This window comes from Sipha flava, unplaced genomic scaffold (genome assembly GCF_003268045.1).
Source record: "Sipha flava isolate LNK unplaced genomic scaffold, YSA_version1 71_pilon_pilon, whole genome shotgun sequence".
Taxonomy (NCBI): domain Eukaryota; kingdom Metazoa; phylum Arthropoda; class Insecta; order Hemiptera; family Aphididae; genus Sipha; species Sipha flava.
In genome coordinates, this window is record NW_020273611.1 from 2,593,779 (window position 1) to 2,603,957 (window position 10,179).

Genomic DNA, 10,179 nt, shown 5'->3' on the forward strand with positions numbered 1-10,179 from the left:
GAAGACATTATCGATAGCGTAGCTGCCGTAATGACAATGCCGTTCAATAAAGATCCGTTCGTACGTGAACGACACATCGCTAATCGTCATTTAGTGTTAGAGTAATATTAATTATTCCAATTTCACACAAAACATAAATAAATATTAAACAAGATGTAACTTGAAAATAACTTAAGATGTAACTTGAGACATTCATGAGGGGAAAAAAGGAGCCATTGCCCCTTCTGATATTATCTAAATGTATGTTATTTAATGTAACGAAAATCACTATTTATAAAATGATATAGAATTATACAAAATTAGGATAATATTTTAATTTTTTTAAGACTTTTGTTAAAATATTGAAAAAATATGTAACTTTTATTATCTAATAAAACCGAACATCGTTTATAAATTAAATTATGATCAACAATTCTAGTGATAACCAGCACTCGTAAATAAACGCTAAACTGTTTATGTAAACCAAAAATCTTTTTTAAATTTTTAATTTTGTCATTGTCGTTAACTCATTATCCTTAGTTAAGAGGATATCTAAGTATTTAAATTGTGGTACCCTGTGGAAGATATATCCATCTACATTCACACTCTCCATTTTGAGTTGCATATATTCTGTCTTTTCATCATTTATTATAAGACTGATTTTACTTGCAGCATCCATAAGTTTCTTACAATGTACTTTTATTATCTCAATACCGTCTCATATGATGACAATATTATCAGCATATGCTAGCAGGCCTATCTTCTCAGAATTTTCTATGATTACTTTATTAAGGTTTGTTAATTATTTTGGTTTAATAAACTTCTTCAATATATTAAATAACAACCTATTGATACACTACAATAATATGAAAATAGTAGTATTATTAGTTCATTAGTTATTACCCGAGTTATTATCTATAATGTACATTTTTAAATTAAATTTTTTTACAATGAATATTTAGATATATAGTGTTCCTGTTCATTTTGAGCACTGATAATACAGTATTACTAATTGATAAGTGCTTTGAACCAAATAAGATGGTTAATAAGACTTCTGAACAAAGGATAAATTGGACTAGAAAAAAGATGACTACTTCCTCTAAATAATTGTATACAGAATTGTTATATATACTGAAGTAAATAAATAATCAAACCAAAAATAAATTGATTAAGACAGAAATTTAAATTACTTATAATAATTAAAAATATATATGTATTATAAATTTTATTATCAAAATTTATAAATTAATAACTAAAAAAAAAAAATAAATAAATGTTAGGATACTCAACCACAAAAAAAAATATGTATATATAAAGTTATCTATAATATGATTTGTGTTGTTAATGAATTAATGAACCTTATAATATTATAGCCGGAGGTAAAGTATTAAAAATACTCATGGAAGCAGTTCAATAGCAAAACAATAGTCAATGTATAATAAAACTAAAATATATTTAATATGTATCTATAGAAAATTAATTTGGATACATGGATACGCTCAATCATTTTTAGCCTTTTTTTAAAACTTCTTTCTTTTTGAGTAATTTTATTATAACAAGGTTATAGTGGATTCCTAAAATATTATACTTATTATGTTATAAAAAAGAAAATTTATTAAATTATATTTATTATTGAAAAAAATTCTTATTAATTCCATTTAATAATATTATTATTAAATATGTTTTCAAGTATAGGTATTATAGATATAAATTTATTTATATATAACATAACACAAAAAAAAAAAATGTTAAAATATTACATAATAAATTATAAAATATGAATACTTTATAATTGTATAGTGCATGCATGTAAATAAGGTAGGTACTATTTTTTTTATTATTATTATTTTTTTTTTTTTTTAATTGAATCACTGATTTTAAATTATATTAATTCAGTTTATTAATAATATAAAAGTGATAATTTTGAAAATTATATTAAAATACAACACTAATTGTATAAATTAACTGAGTATAAAAAGTTATGTATTTGTAAGGGTTATAGGTAATTTTTTTTATGTTCATATCCACAGTCCTCCTACTTGAGAAATTATAAAATCTAACTATGCCAGAAGTTTATGCTCTGTATGTGCCATTTATGCCCGGTGGTCCCATTTTTATGCTCCCTCTCCAATTTGAGATATACTAAAGAGACCTAACGAAATGATAACCCCTCACTAGAAAAATTATAATGAAAACAAATAACTATGCACATAAATCGATGATTGGTTTTGTACTAAAAATAGAATATGAATTATGATACAGTGAAAACTCTTTATAACGAAAAACTGTATATAACTTAAACACTACATAATAATGGTTGGTTTGCTTTATAACCCACTAGTCAATTTATTCTCTAAAACGTATTTGTCACTCTCAATAAGGAAACAATATTTTATGTTTCATAATACTATTTGTGTTTTCATATTATAAATTATAAAAGTAATCGTCAAAAATGCAGAAATTTCCAAGAAAGATTACACTCTTTCATTATCTACTATTAATATTGTAATAATACCGTTATTATCGATATCTGAGGATACCTGAGGATCTACAAAAGCATATAGAAATAGACGAGAACCTGGTTACAAAATTATTGTTAACTGATGAAGAAATCCTAAATGGAGTGACAAAAGGCGAGAAGGAGCAAAAAAAAAATGAGGAGGAAGAACAACGTGACAAAGTTGTAATACCAAGTATTCAACAAACACTTAATGAGGCTAAATTATTAAAAATATACTTATTGTTTTATGAATATAATCCAAAGTTATCCCAAAACATGAGACAAATACATAGAAAAATTCAAAAAAATATTGGCAAAGTAAACTAGTCCAAACAAAGATGACAGACTATTTTAAATAATAGTATAAAATACATATATATAATATAATGTAAAAATAATTATGTGTAACTTTATATATAAATAATTAAAATTTGTTTTTTTTAACCCTCTAATACGAAAATTTTATAATAAAAAAAAAAAATCTCTTGGTCCCTTCAGATTTGTTATAAAGGGTTTTCACTGTATTTTGTAATTATAATAATATAATAAGTAGAACGTGTAGTTCTTCATTTCAATATAGTGATAATGTTAATTTTAAATTGAATATTGATCAAATCTATGGTATGGGAAGTAAATCTATTTGTTACGATTTGTCCGTCAATTTTGTCATACCTATATGACAAACCCTGATGTACAAAAGATTTTATACAAAACTCTAACTTTATCTCGTTTTCATTTGACACTAATTTTTTACCCTGATTCGTATAAGCAGGTGGCTTTGATTAGAAATTAAAAAAAAAGCTTTGCCGAGCCAACATGGGTAATATCACAATCATATATAAATTATATAAAAATTGAAATTATTGTAAAAATTATTGCAATTTTTATATACTCCACGTGATAAAATATACAAATTATTATTTCTAAAATAATTTTAAAATAAAAGTATAACTACGACGTAAATTTTTACCCGTAATTATACGTAGTTAAGCATTTTTAAAATAATAGGTACTTATCTGAAGTAAATAGTTAATTGTTTAAACATAATTAGTGAAATTGAAAATATTTTTATCAATATTCCCGGTCCTCCCAATGGGAAAATAGTTAAAGATAAATTAAAATATGCCTTAGAAAAAAAATGAAGGATGCAAAACTATTAAAACTAACTCTGAGGCAGTGTTGGACTATCTAGATAAAATTATCCAAAAGATAATCTAGATAACGTCCAAATTATCTTTCATCTTTTATCTAGATAATTCCAGAGTATCTTTATCTTATACTTATATTTTTGCGTTTTTTCTATTGATAGATAATAGATGTTAAATCAAGCAGTTGTTTTTTTTTTTTTTATTAAAATAAGATTTTTTTTTATTTTATTTAGCTGTTTTTCATAATTTGTCATACAATAATAATTGAAATATGTGAACTGTGACATTTATATGTATTTTAAAATTTAAATTATTAGGGGAGAGTGTTGTACTTTGGACCGCTTATACCTTGGACTAATATAAATATTTAATAAAATATTGAGGGAAAAAAAATCTCATGGAAAAAATTTGCGTCATTAGTCCTACTACAATAAATAATTTAGAATTTTATAGCAAAAATGTGCGTATTTTTTTGATAAGCAGCAAGCCATTTGTAGTATCACGTGATATATGTAATGTTGAATATTGTATTAATTAGGAATATTATATGTAGATTATGTAATAGTTGAAATCACCTTTGTAATAGATTAATCGCATTACGAAATTAATTAAATAATATAAATTGTGCTTACTAGTGTATAAATATTAATATAAAAGGAGAACCGACATGTTAATCGTGGCCTCACTTTTATTTTTGTACTTGTTAAAGACTAAGGTAATCCGTATGTGGACAACTGAAGTCTAACTTTACTTGTGTATCAATAATTAAAATATTATATTCTAGTTCAAATCGTCGTTGTTATTTATTTAAATAATCTAGTTAGCCTATTCAACGGGCTTACTACACATTTTTTTATCACAAAAAAAATAATATTTGAATTTTAGAACACGAGTTGTTTTATTTTAATTTATTCACTCAAATTAATAAGGTAAGTGTTAATCTATGTTAATTATTGTATTTAATTGAATGGTGTGGTCCTTTGTTACAATATAAATGTACAAAATGGCCAAAACAACAATTAATAAAAATATAACTCGAATGTACCTTGGACCATCCATTAATTTTTCAAAAATTGATATTACATTATGAATTATTATTTAATAACTTGTAGATTAGTACAGTTATAATGGCTAGAAGCAAACAAGGTATTAAAAGAGTATTACCCAATCAAACAGATTTTGAGTGTACTGTAAATGAAATTATAGCAAATAGTCTAACAGTATCAGAAGCTGTAAGTATTTATAAAGTATCAAAAACCACATTGTTACAGCACATTAAAGTGTTTAAAAATTTGAAGGAAGATACTTATTAATACACATCTAATATTAGACACCATCTAGGTATTCACAGTAGATGAAGAAAAAGAATTAGTTTAATACTTACAGATGTCTGCGAAGTTACAGTATGGTCTTACCAAAACTGACACTAAGAAATGAGCATATCAGTTTGCTGTTAACAATGGTAAAAATGTGAAAGAATGGGACAAGTGTAAAGAAGCATGAAAGGAATGGTTGAGAGGTTTTTATAGCCGCAATAATTCACTAACCCTCAGGAAGCCTGAGCCCACTAGTATGTCACGAGCCACCAGCTTTAATAAGTATAATGTTTCTGCTTTTTTTAAAAAATCTTATTAATTTTTTATCCCGAAGTCATTTTACTCCTGATTGGATTTATAATTTGGATAAAACAGGTAATTCCACAATCCATGTACCTCCAAAAATCATTGCCACTAAGGAGACCAAACAAATTGACTGTATGACCTCAGGTGAATGGGGCCTAAATGTTACCATGATTTGTGCGATAAACGCTGCTGGCAATCACGTTTCCCCCATGATTATATTTCCAAGAAAAAATATATAGAGCCTATGTTGTTACAAGTACCACCTGGTACAATTGGAGGTGCAAATCCATCTAGATGGTCCAATGATTTAATATTTGTACAATACTTGCATTATTTTATTAACTATGCAAAGCTATCTGCTGAAAATAAAATCTTATTAATAATGGACAACCACGAATCTCATATAAGAATAGAAGCTATAAAGTTGGCCAAAGAGAACCATATCATTTTGTTAACATTTCCACCTCATACATCCCATATCATCAATATTTTTATAAAACAAAGAGTAAAAAATGTACTGATGGTAAAGAGGATCATGATGAGGTAACAGATAATGAAATAGTGAGGAAACTACCATTGCCCACGCTAAATTATTTTGCATCTGAACATCAAATGTCACAAATTTCATTTTCAATTGACTTCTCTTCTTATATTCTTGGCTGACGCACGTTATCTAATAATATTATGTAGTTTTTTTTTAAAAATTATTTTAGTACCTATGTATAGGTAGTTGTGATAAAATATGATAAGGCATAATTAAGGTTTAAAAAGTGTTCAATTAATTTTTTTTTAATTTTAAAAAAGACTGTTTCTATAAGTTTATTTAAGAATAAAAAAGTTATATTATTACTTATTAATTAAGTTTATTTTTTTTTACTGTTTTATTTACTACATTAACTATTAACTATTAAAGTAATTATCAAATACTTATTATAACGAGAAAACTGTTTTTTAAGACTAAAAATTGTTATGAAATTTTTATTGTTATTAATATTGTTATTGTCTAGGAAGGTACTTAATTTTATTTTATTTCCATTTTGTTTATTATAAAAAAAAAAAAAAAAAATAAAGACTTAAGAAGAGTTAACATGAGACTGAAGTTTATTTATTCTATCTACCTTTCTAATTATTGTGTATTGTTGTAGGTTATAAGTTAAATAATGAGTTATCTATAAATAATAATAATTATATTTAGTAACTATAATAATTTAAATAAATGATAACTAGGTATTCATAACTAATCAAGTATATAATATAAAATTATTTTTGAAATTAAGTATGCATATGTCAATGCAAACCAAGGTGCAATACCCCAAATACCAAGGTACATATATATTTTGTACCTTGGACCATTGTTTGGTTTTTTAAAAAACAAATTTTAATTAAAATAATAATTGATATTATATTTTATACTCTCCCCTATAATAAAAAATATTTTAGTACAAATTCTAGTGCAACCAAATTTTATATACTTATATACTAGTATATCTTCATACAACTTAATGTCAACTTTTATAAACAAATTAAATTTTGTTATAAAATAATGAATAATGTAAGGCCACTTAGTAATCACTACTTGTACAGATATTAAAATATAGTTAGGTATAATAAATAATAATTTAAATTAATCTACATCTGTTAATCATTTATTAACCTATTTACTTTTAAGAATAATAAGAATATTCCATCAAACTTTAAGGCATTAAATAAAAGTTTTTATAAAAATATAGCCAAGAGTCAGACCTTAAATGTTATTTTAAATAATTCTCTTTTATCTTTTATCTTTTTATTTCATCTAGATAACTGAAAGATTATCTTTTATCTTTATCTTAAATAAACCTTTAGTCATTATCTTTAGATTTTATAATTTCTAGATAAAAATATTGGTTATCTTTCCCAACACTGCTCTGAGGTTATGACAGGAAATCAAAATGTTAATTCAAATATAACACCTAATTTTTTAAATAGGCACTGACAACAAGTATAGTTGTTGAACGTACTTTTTCATTATATAAACATATTTTTAGTAACCGACAATAAAATTTTCAAAAAATGTTTTATTTTGTAAATATTATATTAATGTCCATAATATTAATAAAATAAATAATTAATGATTATATATTTGATATGATTTTACTATATAATTTTAATGCAATTATATCCAGTCTTTATTAATAAATTATTAACACTTTATGTGTGTATAATATGTGTGATGTATATTGTACATAATTATTTTAAATACTGTTATTATAACTGAAATAGTACATTTGTAAATATTTTTAAGTATACTACATCTGTAAACACTTCATGAAGTACCCAGGCCTCTCAAATCTCTAACTCTATTTATATTTATTTACTTATGATGCACTCTATTAGTTTTTACTAACTACTATATTAATTTTTATCTGATATGTATAGAGTAGTTGTGGGAGGTTCTGGTCGTTCTCGTTTTTACAATAATAATTTTTTTGAATATTACATTATTATTTTATATTATTTTTAATTGTAGTATATGTAGTATACAATAACCACGTAATTATTAACAAAACTTAAACATTTTTACACTAAAATATAACCAAAATAGTTTACCAATTATTCATATATTATGTAGTATTGTAAATAAACAAACAATATTAAAAAACTAACCGAATAAAGCAAACCACAAATATTTCTGTGAATTATTTATTCAGATTTTTTTTTTTTTTTGTTGAGGTTTGCATAAATAAAAAAATTTAATTATAATTTTTTTTCATCTCAAACACAATAACACATCTATTAAAATACTATAAAAAAATGTAATATTGTAACAAAAAACATGTAACTAACAACATATTATTCAATATTAATTAAATAACAACAGCAATTGTACTTTATAATAATATAAATAACCCCATAACCAATGTAACTCCAATTCAGTCCGAATACAGACTTAGGCTCCGGCTAACCATTGCCCAATTGTGTTATTATAAAGTGCGAGTGTTGTTAGTTAAATAATATCAAGTGACTACTAGCTATTTTCATTTGAATACATTCATCTCCTTTCATTTAATTTGCTTATTCTTTGCGCTCTGTGGACTTTCATCGCATAGACTAAGTAAAGAAGTCAGAAGATTTACACTTTCCAATATAAAGGTAAGGAATATATATTTATTATAATATTTTAATAAATAAACTAATAAAAAAACTTATTAAGAATAATAAATATTCCATGTGAATAGGTTAGGTAATAACCAAACTAACAACCCCATAGTTCTTCATCATCCAATAAAATATTGATTATAATAATTGTATCTGGCATATCATAGCACTGCAGAAGTTTGATCCTGCCTTTTACCAATGTTATTAATCTAAACTTTAAGATCCTGGTTTATATTTTATTGTAAAGTAATGTGAACAATTTTATTATAAAAAAATTATATCTAACCCATATAAAAAAATTTAACTGTAATCATTACACACTTTTCAAAGAAGACGTGCCTCACAATTGGGAAATCACTGAGTTACCTTACCCTATAACAGAATAATATTAAATGACAAAGTAAATAGTTCATGGATAACCCAACAATTATTTATATTTCTTTGTATTTAAGTCAATCCTATTTTTCAAGTATTTGGTATAATTTTCATGGGGGTCTAGAGATATAGGGACTATATCTCCTCCCTCCAGTTATGCTGATGATAACCGCTTATAAGTAATATGGCCCAAGAATGTAGACGGAACAACCAACCCAGAACGGTGCGGCAATTCAAATTTATAATAGGAGTACATCCACCCTCTGTTTAAAAATGGACAAAGAGCATAATTCTGCTATGTCCTAAGGGACTCCAAAATCTTTTTTAAACAAAGATCAACCAATCATGTATTGTTTGCATTATTATATCAACCTTAGAACACTCACAAATGATCAAATCGAAAAATTCAGTCCAACGCAGTAATTATCTTCTTGGATTTATTTTGTTACTCTTAATCACATGTGACCACCATATGTAGCTCAAACTAATTTTGATAACATTTATAGAATAGGGAAGACAGTCGAAAGCACACCAATTAAAACAATAACGAATTCACTCGTAGCAACAAACAACCGATTTAGCATTTTTAATAAGTATAATATGGTAAAATTTTAAAAAACTACCTGTATTCTAAGAAATATAATATTATTAAATTAGAAGAGTTATTTAATTAATATAGGCCAAATAATCGTGAACATTTATTTATTTAAGATTTAGAAACACTAACCTATAAACGGCAGCTGTGGATTTCAATTATAGTTCACTAAACACATGCGCACGCACTCACACATGCAAATACACATATACACAACGCGCGAGAACGCTACACGAACACGAGACCAATGAGACATATAACATATAATTTGATCGTGTTTAACGTCACCGATCCTGAATTCAATAATGTGATAGAACTCGACCTGCGACTAATTAGCAATTGAACAAAATCCTTAGCGGCGGTCAATTGATAACGGTATTTCTATTCGGATAAACATCGAGAAGTTTTAAGTGTGTTAGTGCACAGATGATCTAATAATGTGAAAAACAATAAGTCAGTCCCGATAGTAGTGTTTCAAATTGTGTGATAATAATGACAGGAAATTTAGAATTTTAAGAATTATATGCACAGAAAAACATCAAAATGTCATCTAAATATACTTAAATATTATTAAGCTACAAAATATAAATTTATTTTTAAATGTGCACTGATGTTAACAGATTGCAAAAAATGAATTAAGTTTAATCTTGGTTACAACATACAAAATACGTGAAATAAAATTGGAGTCATTTATATAAAAATAATTTAAATCATGCATATTTTTTATCAGATTTAAAACACCTTGCTATAGTAAGCGTATGAATACGCATACGAATCCGTTTCTGGTTTATTACGATTAGTGTATAAAAAATAATAGAATTG